We start from the raw sequence: 20,727 nt of genomic DNA, 5'->3' as shown, positions 1-20,727 counted from the left end.
ACATAGGAATTACAAACAATGAGCAAAGGCATGAAGGTAATGACACCATTAACACACCTGCTAACATAGGAATTACAAGCAACAATGAGCAAAGGCATGAAGGTAATGACAGCATTAACAAACCTGTTAACATAGGAATTACAAAGGCATGAAGGTAATGACACCACTAGCACACCTGCTAACATAGGAATTACAAACAACAATGAGCAAAGGCGTGAAGGTAATAATGCCATTAACACACCTGCTACCATAGGAATTACAAGCAACAATGAGCAAAGGCATGAGGGTAATAATGCCATTAACACACCTGCTAAAATAGGAATTACAAAAGGCATGAAGGTAATGACACCATTAACACACCTGCTAGCATAGGAATTACAAACAACAATGAGCAAAGGCAGGAGGGTAATGACACCATTAACACACCTGCTACCATAGGAATTACAAGCAACAATGAACAAAGGCATGAGGGTAATGACACAATTAACACACTTGCTAACATAGGAATTAGAAACAACAATGAGCAAAGGCATGAAGGTAATGACGCCATTAACACACCTGCTAACACAGGATTTACAAACAACAATGAGCAAAGGCATGAGGGTAATGACACCATTAACACACCTGCTAAAATAGGAATTAAAAATGACAATGAGCAAAGGCATGAGGGTAATGACACCATTAACACACCTGTTAACAAAGGAAGTACAAACAACAATGAGCAAAGGCATGAGGGTAATGACACCATTAACACACCTGCTAACATAGGAATTACAAACAACAATGAGCAAAGGTATGAAGGTAATGACACCATTAACACACCTGCTAACATAGGGATTACAAACAACAATGAGCAAAGGCATGAGGGTAATGACACCATTAACACACCTGCTAACATAGGGATTACAAACAACAATGAGCAAAGGTATGAAGGTAATGATGCCATTAACACACCTGCTAACATAGGGATTACAAACAACAATGAGCAAAGGCATGAAGGTAATGACGCCATTAACACACCTGCTAACTTCGGAATTACAAACAACAATGAGCAAAGGCATGAGGGTAATACTGCCATTAACACACCTGCTAACAGCAGCACTGAGTGGGAACAGAATTGTACACTTAGACGGCAGCGTTTTGGATTATGTCTTCAAGGAAGTCAATAATCCTTTTTTGGACATCATTTTCGAATCGAATGGTGAAAATGTAAGTACTTTTGTTAATAATAATGTTACAGGCCTTAATGAAGATGCTGGCAGTTGCAGGAAAGACATATTTGAGCTTGTGAAGCTCACAGTTCACTTTATATCTATTGAACTGGAGATTTTATACCTCAATGAATGTATTAAGCATAAATGTATTCCACACGGACTAAGACTATCAAAATTTGCAAACTGTGTGAACTTTGGTGACTCATTTTACATTGTTAGTCAACTTTTTCAATGAAACATTGGTCAACATGATCCGTATTCTTGTGCCACATTATTTAAAAGAGATTGACACAGTCAAAGAAAATATGGCACATTTCGACAAAATTAAGGGACATTGTTGTTTCAATTTACTTTCTGACTTATATAGTAGTATTGGGGCCAAAGCTGATAGGCACAGAGCCTCCATAGTCACAAGGAAGCAGTCCAAACTGGACAGAGTTCTTTTGGCCTGTGACAAAAAAGACGCCTAGCTTTTGCAAAGTCGGCGGGCTTTTCAGGAGAACACTGTCAACAGCAATGCAACTAATGACAACCACGTCACACAGGGTGAGGTGAATGATAAGGAAAATGGAAACAATAATAGTATGACCACTAATAATAACAACAATGTCCCTAATAACAATAACAATAATAACAACAGTAACACAGTTCAGCAAGTTCCAGCGGGGTCTGACAATAATCCAACATTTGCTAAAGTGGTTTCATCTACAAATAACCCCCGTGGATCAAGTCCTTTTTTGGTGGACCAAGGGTGCAACAAACGGACTCCCAGGTGGTCAAACCAGGTTCAGAACAAGGGGAAGATACAACAACAGAAAGAAAAATGAAATGTTTCAGACTTTGAAATTCACATTTTGAATTTGTCAAATAGTGTTTTATCTAATGATGTGATTTCAGTCTTGAAAAAAGATTTTTCCTACATACCAAATAGCTCTGTTAATATTTCCAGACTGTTAGTTGATTTCAATTTTTTTTAAGAAAATTTAACCTTTGTTACCTACTGCATGATTTAAATGTAGACAAACAAGATGTTTGTAACAAATTTAAAAGGAACAGCACATGCAACCCCCCCCCCCCTTGTGCAACACCTTGCAAGTGTTTGGTGACATGTGTGAACTGGACATGAGGAATATTGTAAAGGACACCCACATGCATAACCTCACTGTGGAAGAACACCATACACAGTGTATTTTAAGTAAAAATAAAGACCTTCGAATAATGAGAGCCGATAAGGGTGATATGATGGTGATTATGTGTATTGAAGATTATGTTAAAAACATTGAAGACATGTTGGTAAATGACACAGCTTATTCTGTTGTAGATAAGAATGTAATTAACAACAGTTTTTTGAGAATAAACACTGATCTGTTTGACATGTTTTGCCAGGGTAGATTAGATCATGACACATATGAATATTTGTTAGTGGACATCCGAGCATGGAATGTTTCTTTGGGATACCCAAAGTACACAAATCAGAAACAAATCCACCCTTTAGGCCCATTATTTCAGCAAAGAGAACCAAGACAGAAAATATTTCTTTATGGCTGGATTACATACTTAATCCTATAGTGCAAAAAGCAAAGTCGTACCTTAGGGACTCCTGGAACCTTTTGGAAATTTTGAGGGACATTAACCTCACCCAAGGTGATTTTATTTTGCGTCTCTAGATGTTAAATCACTGGGGCAGCCATGGTGGTGCAGCGGTTAGCATTGTTGCCTCCCAGCAAGAGGTTCTCCAGTTCGATTCTTGGCTGGGGTGCCTTCTGTGTGGAGTCTGCATGTCCTCCCTGTGGTCACATGGGTTTCCTCCAGGTGCTCTGGTTTCCTCCCACATCCCAAAGACATGCTGTAGGTGGACTGGACACACTAACGTGGCCCTAGTTGTGAGTGCATGCATGTGTGTGCCTTCTGTGGAAGGTTGGGCACCAGGCTGGCAACTTGACACCAGCAAAACTCCACTGCCAATCACAAGCAGACAATGATCTGCCATGGAAACCCCTAACTGGGAAAAAGCCAAAAGAAGAAGATGTTAAATCATTGTACACATGCATCAACCAAAATGCTAGTATAGAATATCTGAGAGATTACCTTAATGGGTACACTGACTTGACACATAGTAAAACAGAGATGGTTTGCAGGCTTATGAGTATAGTTCTTGACAACAATTTTTTTAAATTCAACCAAAGATATTATAAGCAGACTTCAGGGGTGACTATGGGGGCAAGGGTGGCTCCATCCTTTGCCAACCTTGTAATGGCCATGTGGGAGGAGAATATTTGTATGTACATCCACAAAGGTCCCATGTTATTTTATATCAAAGATTTATTGATGATTTGATATTTCTGTGGACTGGTGATGAGAGTGAATTTGAATCCTTTGTCAGGGACTTAAATCACACCACAGATTTTTTGAAATTCTCTGTGGGAAGTTTTGGTAGGACCATTAATTTTTTGGATATACATTTGTCTTTTGATACGTTCAGTAACACTTTTGTGAGTAAGATTTGTAGGAAAGATGTTTTTGTCAACCAGTATTTGCACAGAGCTAGCTTACACCCTAGGTATATGAAGAAAGTGGTAATTACTGATTAGTGATTGGCTGACAGTCAAGAGGAGAAGGGTAATACTAGCAACACACCACCAGTCTCACATAGACCTAATAAACCAACACTGGCAAATAACACACATGAATACATGAAAACATACTCGGAGGCTCTAAATAAAAATCTGCAAAATGAACAGAGACCTCCAAAGCAAACATCCAAGCAACCTCCACCCCCCAACACAAACCATGAAACACATACTTCACATAATCAGTGTGCCACGCAATCACAGCCCTTAAGGCAAAATAACATACCCAACACACTAGTAACAGGGGACTCTATAATCAGGCACACTGATGTCCCACTAACTAGGCTGGACAAGGAGAAGGTTAGTTAGCTGCCTGTCGGGTGCCAGGATCCGCCACATAACACAAGCACTCAGATCACTCCAGAACAAGTACAAATACAACTCTGTCATTGTCCATGGTGGTGTGAATGACCTGAGATGTACCTCCCTGGAAAAGAGACATGGAAGAGCTCTCTGATCATGTAGCCCAGGCCGGCATGAACCTGACCCTGAGTAGCATCCTGCCCTCACCAAGAATGATGCCACAGTATAAAGAAAAAATTATCAATTTCAACAATTGGCTAAGTTTCTGGTATCATTCAAAGGGGATCCAGTATCTGTCCACCTGGGATGACATGCTCGACAAGCCACGTTGCTTCACAAGAGATGGCTTGCACCTGTCACCCTTAGGCTTTTGAATACTGGCCAAGGCTCTTGCCACCCCCATAGTGCCTTTTTTAGGCAAGGCTCAAAAGACAAACCCACAACCATAAATAGCATAAGTAACCAAAAACTGAGGGTAATGCTACTCAATGCCAGAAGTCTAAACCTCAAAATACATGCACTTGAGGCACTCCTCAGTATGGAGAGCATTGACATCTGTGCAGTAACAGAAACCTGGTTTAAGGCTCCTGAGAGCACCCCAGCACTACTAGGCTATAACTCATACCATACCTTTCGGCCACAGAACCAGGACTGAAACACAAAAGGCGGGGGTGTATCCATATTCATCAAGGATACCCACACCTCCAGTTTAGTGACGCAGCACAAAGTATCAGAGATCATCCATGTGCAAGTAACAATGGGCAAAACTGCAATCCAAATTGTAGCTTGCTACAGACCACCCACCATGGCCCAGGACCTCCATTCCGCATTTCTGGCGACACTGGAAAATATGAAGGTCCTACCAAACACCCTAATACTGGGTGATTTCAATTACTCAAACATAAACTGGGAGAACTACTCAAGTACTAGCTCCCTTGCCCAACGCTTCCTAGAATTTATAAACTCTAACGCCCTGGATCAACTGGTCAACACCCCCACCAGAGGGAACAACATATTGGACCTGGTCATCAACAACATGGGCGACTGGTGTTCCACACTGGAGGTCAACCTCTCGCTGGTTAGATCAGACCGTAGACTAATCACTCTGGATATCCACATTCCGCCACCACCCCCAATCAAGGAAACCACCATGAAATACTTTTCAAAAGCAAACTTCACATTACTTAAGACCGAGGTTGAAAGGTTCACAGCCCTCATTCAAAAGGACAATGCTGTCCAAGCTGCTGAAACCTTTACAAAGGCACTCTATGAGCATCCGCAGGAATGCATGGATCGTGCTATACCAAGTAAAACCAAGACTCACTCCTCCAAGAAAAGGAAACCAGTCTGGTGGACCCCTGCCATAGACAAGCTATACAACAGAAGGAGGAAACTAGTACAGAAAAGAGTAAAATCCCAAGAAGGAAAGACATCCCTGATCAGTATCAGCAAAAAACTATGATCCCTCATTAAATCATCCAAGGTTAGTTTCGAAAGAAAAATTGCCAATGACTCCAAAGGTAACCACAAAGCATTCTTTAGCTATGTCAAGATCCTAAGTGGAAACTCTCAGATCTGCTCTGAGTTAGTGCAGAATGGCACAAAATACACTGAACCGACTGATATTGCCAACATTCTGGCAGACAGGTTTAGTGCAAACTTCACCCCCCTCTCACCCCCTAAAGGGCCCATATCCATACCAGAAGAATGTAGGGCCCTGTCAATCACTGACACATGGGTTAAAACAGCCCTATCCAAAGCCAAAATCACAGCTTCAATGGGACCGGACGGTGTCCCAGGCTGTGTCTTACAAGAGCTCCAAAATGAACTAACCTCTCACCTAAACACACTGTTCAAACTCAGCCTGTCTACAGGCTACGTACCTACACTGCTCCACAAAGGTGGAGCCACAACGGACCCCAGGGACTATCGCCCTATAAGCCTGACTAGCCTGGTCTGCAAGGCTATGGAACACATCATCATGGAACTCATTAACAGAGACATTGGGAACTTCCAAACCTTGGACCCTACCCAGTTTGGCTTTGTTAAGGGCAGATCATGCCTCCTAAATCTGGTGGATTTCTTTGAGACGGTTACCAAGGCATTAGACGAGGGAAAGGAGGTTCACACAGCCTACCTAGACCTCGCAAAGGCTCTCGACAACATTCCCCATTCTAGTATTATAGACAAGCTCACCAGCTTGAACATAAACCCCTATGTCACGAGATGGGTTGCCATCATGGATAGAACCCATATGGTGGGAGTTGCAGGCTCTATGTCCAACTCTAAACCAGTTACAAGTGGCATCCCCCAGGGCTCAGTCCTAGGACCCCTCCTGTTTGGTATATACTTCTCAGAGGTACAGGCAAGCATAGGAGGACTATGGCTGACCAAGTTCGCAGACGACTGCAAACTAGGGGCCATAACTGATTCTCCGGCTGATACAGACACACTCCAGATGGGTCTCACTGAGATGGATACCTGGTGTCAAAATCATGGCATCAAGCTAAATGCCAAAAAGTGCATAGTCATCCCCTTTGGAAAAAACAAAGTACTCGCGAACTACCACATAGGTGGTAGTCACCTAAATACAGAAAATGTAATAAGGGATCTGGGGACCAAAGTAGATTGTAATCTCTCCTTTGATAATCATATTGCCAAGGTGGTTAGAAAATCCTTCTATGTGGCCCACCTAATCACAAAAGGGTTCGCATCTAGAAAAAAAGAGGTTATTGTGCCTCTCTGCTCATCACTCATTAGACCCATCATAGAGTACAACGCCCCATTTGGGATGTACCTTACAAGACACCTGCAACAGCTGGAAAGACCAAAAAAGTACCTCACCAAGAGGATTACTGGCCTCAAACAGATGCCCTATGCAGCCCGACTCAAGAAACTCCAGCTGTACTCGGTTGCATACCGCTTACTCAGAGGTGATCTCTGCCTGACATACAAGGCCATGTCCACCCCAGAATTGATGGACATGCTCCACCTAAAAAAACAAATCCCAGAGAGTCACACACTCTAGAGATATAAACCTCACCACAATGATAAATAGGACATGCTGGAGGGATGGATTACTATCCCAGAGACTCCCCATACTTTGGAACAGGATTCCAATATACATCAGGCAGAGCCCCTCACTAACACTCTTCAAGAGAAACCTTGACGGGTGGATGGGAAACAGAAAATTTACCCCGGGGATCACTGCAGTGTCTCTGCTGGACAGTGGCACAGGGAACTAATGGCTCTGCTGGATAAAGGCACAAGGAACTAATCTAAGGGGGTGGTGAAAGCTAGCACATTCTGGCTAGGCTTATAAATGCCCTTGGGCAGATAGCCTAGTACTTACCTATGAACCCATTAAGGGGCAATTTATTCACCTCAGAAGACTTACATCTGAATATGACACTTTTTTCAAGAGGTCATAATGTTGACACATTTTTTTGACAAAGAGGGTATGACCAGGCTTGGTTAAACAATATACATAAGGAAGTGTTTATTCTGAGACAAAATGCTGCCAAACCCATCATCAGGGGGTTTGGTGATGTAAGTAACAACAGGCAAAAGAAGGACAACACAGTGTTTACCATTTCTTTCCAAATCCCCATTATCAATGAGATGGGTGTTATCAAACACATAATTAAGGACAATTGAAAGGTTTTGATGGGGAATAGTGAACTCATACAGGTAGTAGGTGTTGAACCCAAGTTCACCTATAAGAAAATTAAGAACATCAAAAACATTTTAGAAAATGGTGTGGGGGCGACACTTTAGCATTGACTGATGTGAATAATGTTTGTGGTACTTTCTCCTGTAGGAAGTGTAAACAATGTAGGTATAAAAGCAATACATCTACTATATTTATTACGCATCTTAAAAGGACTATTTGGGTCCACAGACGGTTTACCTGTGAGAGTACAAACATAGTTTATGTGGCAGTATATGACTCTTGTCCTAGTTACTACATCGGAAAAACGATTAGATGTTTAAAGCATAGAATATATGAGCACACACTTGCTATTAAGAAAAAGGATTTTACCAATGTTTTAGCTAGGCATGTTATTCACTGTGTGAACTTTAAAAAGTTCACCTTTTCAGTCATAGATTATGTTCCACAAGTGGATTATATAGGGAACACCAGTTTGATTTTAGAATGCAAGGAGTCATTGTGGTAGATCAGTTTGTTAGCAGACAGAGCCCCTGGTCTGAACAAATGTGTTAATATTAAAATAACATCCAAATCACAATAATACGATGATGTTGGTTTGTTAATTTTTTTGATGTTATGGGACTCAATGTTTTTAGGTTTCATTGTATTGATTTTTCAGGATTTTGGTCTTGATATTTTGAATTTTGAGATTATGGTATTTCAATATTCTAAAGTGAATCTATATATATATATATATATATATATATATATATATATATATATATATGATAATTGATTGAATTACCTAAAGATTGACAACCTAAATACTGACAACTATAATAGACTGTTGTACATACTGAATAAAACATATCATGTCAATGATGACAATCCTAATAAAGCAACAAATGGACAGGCTACAATTAATAAAATGATTACATGTAAAAAGCTTTTCATTTAAATTTAGCTATTATCTTACTTTAGGAAAAAAACACTGTCACACAATATTTTATTCCTATCTGCATTCACACACACACACACACACACACACACACACACACACACACACACACACACACACACACACACACACACACACACACACACACATATATATATATATATATATATATATATATATATATATATATATATATATATATATATATATATTCTGAATAAAACATATCACATCAATGTTGAGAACACAACTGATAGCCGCGGTGGTGCAGCGGTAGTGTTGTTGCCCCACAGGAAGAGGTTCTCCTGTTTGATTCTCGGTTGGAGCGCCTTCTGTGTGGAGTCTGCATGTCCTCCCCATGGTCGAGTGGCATTTGAAAGACATGTGTAGAATGGGTGTGCCTTTGTTGAAGGTTGAGTGTCAAGCTGGCACCTCAGCACCCATAAAAAATCTACTGCCAATCATTAGCAGACTGGAATTCTGCTATGGCGACCTCTAACCGGGAAAAGAAGAACAGCATCAATGTTGAGAACCCTAATAAAGAAACAAATGGGCAGATTACAGTAAAAACATGAATGCAAGTGAAAAGTATTTCATTTAAATATTGTCTTACTTTAGGGAAAAATCACTGCCACACAATATTTAACCATATCAAAAGACATATATATAGATATATATATATATATATATATATATATATATATATATATATATATATAAATAAATATACATATATACACACACATGTGTGTGTTTATATAGGTGTATGACAATTGATTAATCACATAAATATCGACAACCTAAATACTGACAACAAAAAATCTAATTCTCAAAATATTGACTGTTAAAAATATCTAAACAAAAACTATTGATAGGCAAAACTATAAAACACCTGCAACCATTAATGTCACACCTGATTCCAAAATAGTCCATCCAGCCTTTTAAAACTTAAAAGCCATTTATTTTATGAATTCAGATAAAGCATTAAAAATTAAGCACTTTGATTCCAAACGTTTGAAGGAATTCATCAGAGTCATATAATACATTGATTTCCTGTCTTTAAATAGTCTAATTAACCATGTATTTATTTCCATAAAGAGATAAGCTGTTTATAATGATACAGATGCAAGACTTAAATCAAAGAATAATAATGCAACAATATAACAATAATATGAAACTATTAATTTTGTTGAAAACTAAAATCAGCATTTTTAAATTAATATAATGAAGCTTAGAACCAAAAAAAAATTTTTGGAATTGATCAGCTCTTAAAATACTACTGATAGCAATTGTTTTCATTGAATCCTGGGACATAAGAGGCATTGAGTAACAACAGCCAATAGTTTGCTTTGTTCTCAGAATGTTTCCCAGTTGCCACTCCCTTTTATTTCTTATCAATCTTAAAAAAAAAAAAAAAAAAAAGTAGTAAAATTCAAGCAGTCAGTAGCATGCTTATTTGAAGCATTATCTGTATCCTTCCTTTAACTAGCATAACTGTGTTGTAAATGCATTTTTCAATGCAGGTTCCATTTTCCCTCTACAGTATGCTGAACAAGAAAAAGAAGTGGCAACATAAACTGCTCTGCTTGTTTTCACGAAGGGTAGAACCATTAAATCTTTTTTAGAAGCTGCAAATAAAAAGGAAGGACACAGTTGTGATGATAACAACTGGATGGTAAAATGTGGGAAATGATAACAATGTCCATTTATTTTGGAAGGGGATAAAATTAACATCATCAGTTACCCGGGTCTATATGTTAACACTGAAGTCTTAAAACTTCGAATGTGATAATATCGAACCATTTCCATCGAAACACCATAACAGCGAACACTCAGAATAGCAAATTTTTTCCCAGGGAAAAAATTTGCTGTTCTAGCACACATACACACAACACAAGCACACCAAAATAAATAATCCACACACATACACTTCACAAAACCCTACACTAAACCATACATACACTACTAGCTATCCACTTACCTTCACCCAACCCTAACCCTAAGTTCCATAATTACCATACACTCACCTTACCCAGTCCCTAACCCTAAAGTCCCTATCACACACTCACCTTAGCCGGTCCCTAACCCTAAGGTCCCTATCACACACTCACCTTCATTCGCACACTTACCTTAACCCGGTCGGTAACCTTCACTCCACAGCCGAGGAAATAGCGAAGCTGCAAAAACAGCCCACCAAATACTTTCCCTAGGCAAGTATTTGATATTCTGCAGCTTCACTATTTTCAGCATTCGGTGCATAGGGTTCAATATTATAACATTTGAAGTTTTAAGAATTCAATGTTATAATATACACCCCAATTACCCTAAGGTTATTGCAGTTTGGGTTTGTGAGGGGCCGATCTTGTCTCCTGAATCTGATTGACTTCTTTGAATCGGTCTCCAGAGCTGTGGACGAGGGTAAGGAGCTCCACACAGCCTATCTGGACCTCTCCAAGGCTTTCAACACCATTCCCCACTCTGGAATCATATATAAACTTACTAAGCTGGGTATAAATCCCTACGTCACTCGATGGGTTGCCAACTGGCTTACTGACAGAACCCAGACTGTAAAAGTAGCCAACTCCAAATGCAGCTCCAGACAAGTGACAAGTGGAGTACCTCAGGTTTCAGTCCTGGGACCACTCTTGTTTGGCACCTACTTCTCTGAAGTACAGGCCAACACTAAGGGACTCTGGCTAACAAAGTTTGCAGATGACTGCAAACTGGGAGCCATTATTGAATCCCCAAATGATGTGGATATTCTACAAAGGGCCTGACAGAAACAGATGCCTGGTGCCAGAGCCATGAGCTCAAGCTGAATGCCAAGAAATGTATAGTCATCCCTTTGGAAAAAACATGTACCCATGAACTACCACATAGGTGGCAGGACACTAAACATCAAAAGTGTGATGAGAGACTTAGGGACACAAGTGGACAGTGGTCTCACTTTCGATAACCACATCACCACAACAGGCAGGAAATCCTTCTACGTGGCACACCTCATCACTAAGGGCTTTTCATCCAGAAAAAAGGAGGTCATTGTCCCACTGTACTCATCCCTCATTAGACCCATTATAGAGTATAATGCCCCATTTGATATGTACCTCACAAGACATCTGCAACAGCTGTAAAGGCCACAGAAATACCTCACTAAAAGAATCACAGGCCTAAAGCAGATGCCATATGCTGACCGTCTAAAAAAAATCCAGTTATACTCTATGGCATATCGTCTACTCAGAGGCGATCTTTGCTTAACGTACAAGGCCATGTCAAACCCTGAGCTGCTGGACATGCTCCACTTAAAGAAATCCCAATCCCTCAGAGCCACACGCTTCAGGGATCTAAACCTTATCATCACAATGAACAAAACATGCTGGAGGGATAGGTTCCTGACCCAAAGACTCCCCATACTCTGGAATAGACTGCCCATACATGTCAAGCAGAGCACCTCATTGGCCCTCTTTAAAAGGAACCTTGATGATTGGATGGGAGATAGGAAATTCACCCCGGGGATCATGTCAGTCGCCCTGCTAGACAGGGGCCCAGAGTAGTAAATATTGTGGGAAAAAATTTCCAGGGAATTGTTATGGCTAGGCTTGCATAGGCCTTAGGGCTGATAGTCTAGTACCAACCTATGAACCTATGAACCTATGGATGCTAGATAGTTTTTTATGTGGTAAGAAGCTGTATATATGTTAGTTGATGGGGTAGTTCTAACCAATTTAGGTGTTTTAGTGCAATACAGTAGTGGATTCTGAAAGGGGTATTTTCTGCAAATTTAGAATCTTTGTTATAGCAAAATTCAAGGTTTGATTTTTGTGATGCCTGAATGTTAATAAGAGTGGGAAAACCATAAAAAGTGGGAGGAAATAAGTAGCGACAAGTGTTGTTTTAGTTGTGTTGGTGAGAACATTTTTGGCTCTGTAAAGCAACCATAGTTTTTGATGAGTTTTTCTTATGCAATTTGTACATGCAGATCAAATGAAAGATTATCATTCATTTTCATCCCAAATAATTTGCTATGAAAAGTGACTTCAGTGGTTGTATTATCAAGCCAGAGGACTTTATTTTATTTTTTTTTTCATGAAAGAGAGATTTGAGGAAAATGTAGTAATTTGTTATTTTTAGGGCTGAACATGATGTTGTGAATTACAAAGCCATGCTTCAGTGGGAATTACAGCTTTCTGAGTAATTTTTGGGCGATGTGGCATGTTGTCAGATGTGCAAATGAGTGTGGAGTATTCTGAGTAATTTATTTGGGAGACCTGATGTGTGGGTGTGTGAAGTGTGTTGGTGAGAATGTTAAACAGGAGGAGACCAGGGATAGAGCCTTGTGGTATACTGGTGGTCACTGGGAGTTATGGAGAGAGGGCAGAGTGCCATTTTACTGACTGATACCTATTAGGTTTATAGGTGTTTACTAGGCTAACGACCACAAGGACCTCTTTAAGCCTAGCCATGCATCCCAAATTCTGACAAGTGCTGATACTCTCGATAAGTGTAAGCATGGGTCTGGGAGATGAATCATTTATAGGTTACCTGTTTGCATGAGAGACATAGGTGCCAAACCAGGGATGAATTTCCAGTTTCCCATCCAGTTGTCCACATTGGATTTGAAATGGATTAGGGAGGAACTGTGCTTCACATGGATGGGGAGCCTGTTCCATAGATGGGGTAGTCTCTGGGATACATACCTATCTCTCCAGCAAGTCCTATTTATGTTGCAGGCAAGGTTTAAGTCTTTAGAACTGGTAATGCTGGTACTGTTTGTTTTGAGGAAAGTGGGGGTTTGACAATGCCCTGTATGCCAGGCATAAAGCTCCCCTCAAAAGAGTGTAGAAGACAAAATACAGGAATAGGGCCTTGAGGTGGTCTGCATAAGACATATTACTTAAGCCCTGTATTCTCTTAGTGAGAAACCTCTGTGGATGTTCCAGTTGTTAGATATGCATGGTTACGTGCATACCAAAGGAGGAATTGTACTCAATGATAGGTCTGATGAATGCTGAATGCAGTGGAACAATGACTTCCTTGGACATAGATGCCATACCTTTGTTTATAAGTTGCTCAACATAGAATTATTTCCTCTGCAGTGTAGACACGTGATGATCAAAGGGTAGATTACTATCTACGTGTGTCCCTAAGTCCCTGACTACTGGTCAACTCTAAGGGGTTGCGGACATACGTAAGGAATGTTTTGTGGCTGTCCTTGACCTAGAAGGCCAAACTTACCTCAAATTTGGCTTTGGTAGACTTTATTTGTCCTCTGAGTTGTTTGTTTAGTTTAATGAGAGTGCTTTTATCCTGCTAGGTGCTGCACCCCCTAATTTTTACCATGATTTTCTTCCTCCTGTTATACATCCAATTGATTTTGTGATTCCACCAGGGTGGCTTGTTTTTTTGAGTTAGTTCTGTACTTCTTCTTGTGGGTACAGCTGCCTCTCTGCAGCTATTTATTGAACTGGTAGCTTTTGAACCATAGAAGGCTAGGCTGAGAGTGACCAAATGAGGGCATTAGAAGTAGAAGTTTGCTGGGACCAACTGTGTCAATGGCTTTATACAATTCTAGAAATAAGAAGGAGACTACTTTGCCATTTTTTGCAACTTTATTGATAGTATCTATATAGATTAGAAGTGCATTAGTACTATGGGAAGGATGGAAACAATTTTTGTGTGGGGGATAGGAGTTCTTCCTACAGGAGATAGTTTAGCAATTGTTTTTAAAATACATTTTCAAGAATTTTGGAGAGTGGGATAAGATTGCTATTGGTCTAATTTCCTCCTTCATTGCAGAGGGATTATGTGTGACTTTTTCCAGAGAGAGGGAATGTGGAATTCCTGGTTTGACATATTTGTAAAGATTGATACAGGATAGGCAGTGCTATTTGTTGCTATTTTAAAGTACTCACATGAAAGTTCATCAACTGATGATGTAGAGGATGATTTAAGTTTATTAAAGAGTAGTTTTATATAGGATGTAGGCACAGGTTTGTAGGTGAAGGTGGATGTGGTGATACGTGGCTGTTGAGCAGGTTGAGAATTAGATGTCGGGGTATCCTTGGTTATAGAGATCAAGAACAAACAATAAAGCGTTCAATGAACCAATAGTAACCGCAAACGCTGTACGCTCAAACCCTGTGTCTTGAGACGCCAATTCCACAAATTTAATAAACCACAGCAGGACAGAATCAAATCTTCACAAAAAATAAGTAAAATCCACTGGTTTCTTGACATAATGTAATGAACTGGTTAAGTGCTTTCACTCATTAATATGCGAGCTTCTTCAGAACACTGACAGAAAAAACTGTTACAATTTAAATAACTTAATTGGCGCCAAAAGCACAATATTTAAAGAAGCCAGCTTCTATTCTTACTACTAATAGACTAAAGTCTTAAAGTCACATTGTTTACTATAATAAATAAAATTAAATTTATATAAATTTTTGTTAGTACAAATGAATGTAATTTTATATGTCTGAATTACAATATTGTTAAAAGTACATGTGAAAAATCACGAACTAGGATCAAACAAAAAACTAAGTCCAAAATAAAAAATAAAAAACATTTACAAGCACATCCTTTGAAATAATAATAAAATTGAAGAACTTTTAAGCTGTGTACAAAAAAGGCTTAATTGTAATAACATCATTTAACCCTGGTGGTGTGGAGGCATCAGTATATAATTGCCACCATACTTCTTTGTATGATAGTGTTCCCCTACGATCACCACCCCTAGGGTCCATTGAAACACTACTAGTATGGCAAATTTAAAATTATGTCTGTCCCCCCATTTATTAATGTGCCTATACAAGAACTTTTTGTCATCTTTTGTTCTGATGCTGTACAAGTGTGCGTAAATATGCCTTTTAAACTTCCTTTCCGTCTTTCCAATATAGAATCCTGGACAGACCATGCATTTAGCTAGATATATGACCATCATTGTGTTGCAATTACCTTGTTGAAACCCAATATTCGTCCTGTTAATATTTTCTTGCAAAATGGCATGACATTGTTTACACCTCCCACATTTTTTGGTGCGTGTGTGACTTGAAACATTATACAAATAACCTCTCTCAAGATAACTTTTAATATTATGTCCCATTTTGTAAACAAACCTGGGACACGTCCCTAAAATGTTGACAATGTCCTGATCAACTAAAATTATATTCCAATTATTGACTATGATTTTCTTAATTTTGTCTACATGTGGGCCATATTCTAAAACAGAAGCTTTACCATAGGTGTTACCTACATCTGTAAGCTTATCACACTTGATGTCTTTGGTGACACTATGGTTGTAATTATAACCTAATAAAGGGATATGTCTTTTACCCCATTCATTAATCACTGTTTTACTCACCCTGGGCATCATATTAATGTTGTAACCTCTATCGCTAAATAAAGAAGTGATGAAAGACACTTCTTCTAACATCTCAGAATACTGTGAGGTCATTCTTATGGCACGTATAAGTTGTCCTTTATAAATGTTAGAAAATTTATTTCTGGGGTGATTACTGGTAAATTCCAAGTAACTGTTGGAAAAAGTGTTTTTCCTATATTATCTAGATTTAAAACGATAGTCTCCTTTTGAAACATATGTGTCTAAATAGGGAATACCCTCCTGATTGCTGGAATAAGTGAATTTGAGAAAAACACTACTCTGATTAATGTGTGCCAAAATTTTTTCAATAAAATAGAAGTGCCATCCCATAAAATATATATGTCATCCAAGTAACTGGAATAATATTTAATATGTGTCATATATTCACTACTAAAGACATTCATTACTTCCCAATCTAGCATAACCATATTGGCATATATGGGAGCACATGCTGCTCCCATAGCTACGCCTCGGGTTTGCCTAAAATGTTCTCCCTCATAATAGATATAATTGTGCTCTAATACTAATGACATCATCTTCATAATGCAGCAAGCTACATCCCATTCAATGTCAGCATACAATCTAATACTATTGGCAAACGCTTCCATCCCTTCATCTTTGGGAATACAAGAGAATAAATCTATCACGTCTATAGTGACAAACAATAAATCTTCTTTCCAAAGCTGTACAGGGTAATTTTTTAAAAATTCCCAAGAGTCTTTAACTACATGGGGTATTTTTTCGTAAATATGTTTAAGATAAACATCTATGGCAGTGCCCATAGGAAAAACTTTTGTTTTGCTGCCCGAAATAATGGGTCTAAAGGGGGGGTTTCTATGCTCTTATGCACTTTAGGTATCCCAAACAAAGATGCTAATATTGGATGTTCAACCTTAAGAAACGTATACGTATCTTCTGTGATTCTTTTATCTATCAAAAATTCTTCCAAGTGCATATCTATGCTTCTATAAGCTATATTGATTTCATTCAAGGATACTATTTCATAATTCCCTGATGTATATAGCAAATCATGCATTTTTGAAGCATATTCCATACTATCATAGATCACTATGCCTCCCCCTTTGTCTGGTTTCATTACCCTAATATTCCTGTCCTTCTTCAATTCTTGTAAAACCCTGTATTTGTCCTTTGAAAGATTAAAATTAGTCTTTATACCATTAACGTTGTTCTGTAACTGGTAAATCTGCTCAGTAACTGATTTGTCATATATAGAAATGACAGAATTCATAGGGGGCATAAAAGTGCTCTTCTTTCTCAACACTTTGGATGTCTTCTTTAGAGATGTTTGGGAAACTGTACTATCCTTAAACATAATGGCCAGATTTAATTTCCTAATATATTTTTTAAATTCACTAAGACAGTCAACTAGTCTAAATTTACTGGTGGGGATGTATTTCATCCCTTTGGAAAGTAAATTAAAGTGGGAGATGTGAAGTGGATAGTCAGTATAATTATATATGTTGAAATTCCTAAAGGTGTTAACTATACTATCTCTGACTATAGTCTCTTCATATTGAACAAGATTGGCGGGGGTTAGTGTCTCATTTCCTCCTTCTTGTGGAGGGCTTTCATTTCTCTTATGTACTGATGGTAACCTTGATATTCCTGCTGATTGTATTTTCTCCAATCCCCTCCCCCATTTCCAATCTCTTTGTTTCCCACTTTTCTCCACATAATAAAAATGTGAATTTCCATCCCTTTGATGTATAAAATTAATGATGAGAAGTTAATTAAATGTATGCATAAAGTTGAAGAGGTTAATGAATTGATCAGAAGTGATTTGTTGCTTCAACAATGGGAAAAATTGTATGTTAAACAGTTCAACATGGCAGACATTAATATCAAAAAAGCACACAATCAGAAGCTCAGAAAATTATGTAGAGACACTGAACATTACAATAGGGGCAACGTTTATTTTTGGGACAAAAATAAGGAAACTTATAATGACAAACATGTTAAAAATGGATTTTTGAATACATCTATGAATACAAATTACAATATTATACATCAAAGGGATGGAAATTCGCATTTTTATTACGGGGAGAAAAGTGGGAAACAAAGAGATTGGAAATGGGGGGTTAGCGAAAACAAAATCAGCAGGAACATCAAGGTTACCATCAGTACATAAGAGAAATGAAAGCCCCCCACAGGAAGGAGGAAATGAGACACTAACCCCCGCCAATCTTGTTCAATATGGAGAGAGTATTCCCCATATGAGCAGCAGCTAAAGAATGCATTTTTGAAAAGGCAATATTGCACCCATTAGCAGCTTTATTACGAAGCACATGGTAGATCATCGCACAGGTAGATTACAGTCATTACTTGAATATGCAAGACATGCCGAAAGCCATTTTAATAGCAAAAAGAAAAAGAAAACCTAAGTATTTGCAGTAGAAGATGGATCAGAAGTTTTTGTAGTACAAACTGGGAAGAAGGGTAAGAAAAATACCCAGGGAAACAAATAATCAGATAAACGGTCAGAGGACTTTGAAGAGAGAAAGAAAAGGGGTGAATGTTTTAAATGTGGGAAAAAGGGACATTTGGCAAGGGATTGCAGGCAAAATAAAAAGGTAACCGCAGAAGACAAAGAGGGAGAGGACTGACTATATGGTAGTCAAGAATCACTGGATAGGAATAAGCAAGAAAAGACAAGTGCAAATGTAGTAGAAAGGGTAGAGGACAAGATAGAAGAGGTAGAGGATGTACATGAAATCACAGATAATGAAGAAAATGAAATTTTGGACTTAGCATTATTGAGCTTAGAGCTCTACTTAGCAGACACAAAACCGGAAGTTACACTCCTGGTAGAGGGGACGGAAGTTAAATTCCTGTGTGACTCAGGGGCTTCATGGATCCTGATACATCCTTCCAAACTACCAGAAAATTCAGAATCACTTGACTACATATTAGTGAAAGCAGCTAATGGGCAGCTTTATCGGGAGCCACTCTCCCACAACATAGCAATAACTGACCCAGTTTCAGGGATGACCCAGAAAAGCAAAATTGTTGTTTCTGCAAAATGCCCAGTGAATCTCTTGGGCAGAGACTTGATGCAGATATTTGTCATAGCCATAGTTCCAACTATGCAGGGTATGGAGGCACAGCAACAAATGGATACTTTTGTAGTGCGACCGGAGGGTGAAACATTTTATTGGTACAGCCAGGACTTAGTTACTACTGGTCCAGGGGCAGTAACCGAAGAACTGATGAACGTAGCTATCAGTAAATCCCCCTCCCTTGACACTGATAAAGAGCATTTGTTGCATTGCACTCTATATTACTGTAACAGACCTGGACCTGATAAAGAATATGAGCAAGAACTGTTTAAAAATCATGCTAACAGATTAGTATTGCGAAATTTGTACTGGGACACAGAAGAAAACAGTGTAGTAAGTTGTTCATCGCCCCAGGAATTCCTAGCACTTTACATATCTAATCGATTACCACATGTAAGTTTTACTAAAGATAGAAATTTGAAGTGGGCAGACCTAAGAGAAAAAGTCACAAGGTGGGAAAAGCAGACAGAGTTAGAACTTTTCAAACAGGGAGTACAAAAGCAAAAATTAAATTGGATAACACAGACACACCCAGCTGTGCACTCACAGGCAAGTGAGGATAGCTGAGTAACACTCTTACTAGAGGAAGAGAAAAAAGCCTTATGAGACATACCAGAGACTCTCTGGTCAACAGGGAAATCAGATGTAGGACTTATTCGTACAGCAGGATCAGTCATTATCACACCAAAATCAGCATTTAGACCTCAAAAGAGACAGTATCCCTTAAGAAAGGATGCGGAAATAGGAATCAAACCTATAATAGCAGCCTTACTTAAGGAAGGAGTCTTAATAGAATCTCCTGATTCACTGTGTAATACACCCTTATTTCCTGTTAGGAAAGCAAACGGAGAATGGCGTATGGTCCAAGATTTACAAGCTGTAAATGACGCAGTTATACCCAGGGCACCTATGGTGCCAGATCCACACACTTTATTGAATGATTTAAAACCTCAACAAAAGTATTTTTCTGTGATAGATATTAGTAATGCATTTTTCTCAATACCAGTACACCCTGACAGCCAACATTGGTTTGCATTTACGTTTCAGGGGAAACGGTATACATATACAAGACTACCACAGGCATATTGTGAAAGTCCAACAATATTCACACAAGAAATGGCAAGTAACCTGGCGGGATTTATCCCACCAAAAGGCAATCAGATTTTACTTTATGTAGACGACATTCTGCTGGCAGCCCCCACCCAACAAGAATGCAGAGGATAACATAGCGTTATTACAATTTTTAGCCACTCAAGAACACAAGATAAACAAAAACAAACTTCAACTGTGGAAAAACAGGTCAAATACCTGGGATATGTAATATCCAAAGAAGGCAGAATATTAGATGAAGACAGGAAAACAGCAATATTACAAGCACCTAAACCAACTACCAAGAAGGAAATAATGTCCTTCCTGGGTACTACTAACTTTTGTTGGAGTTGGATTCCAAACTATGCTCTGGAATCTGCTCTGCTAACTAACCTGATATTCAAAAAGTCGATGGCAGCACAA

The sequence above is a fragment of the Protopterus annectens genome, chromosome 1.part1 (assembly GCF_019279795.1).
Source record: "Protopterus annectens isolate FY-2018-M chromosome 1.part1, PAN1.0, whole genome shotgun sequence".
In the NCBI taxonomy this organism is placed as follows: Eukaryota; Metazoa; Chordata; order Ceratodontiformes; family Protopteridae; genus Protopterus; species Protopterus annectens.
The sequence above is the reverse complement of the archived record's forward strand: the minus strand, read 5'-3'. Positions refer to the sequence as shown.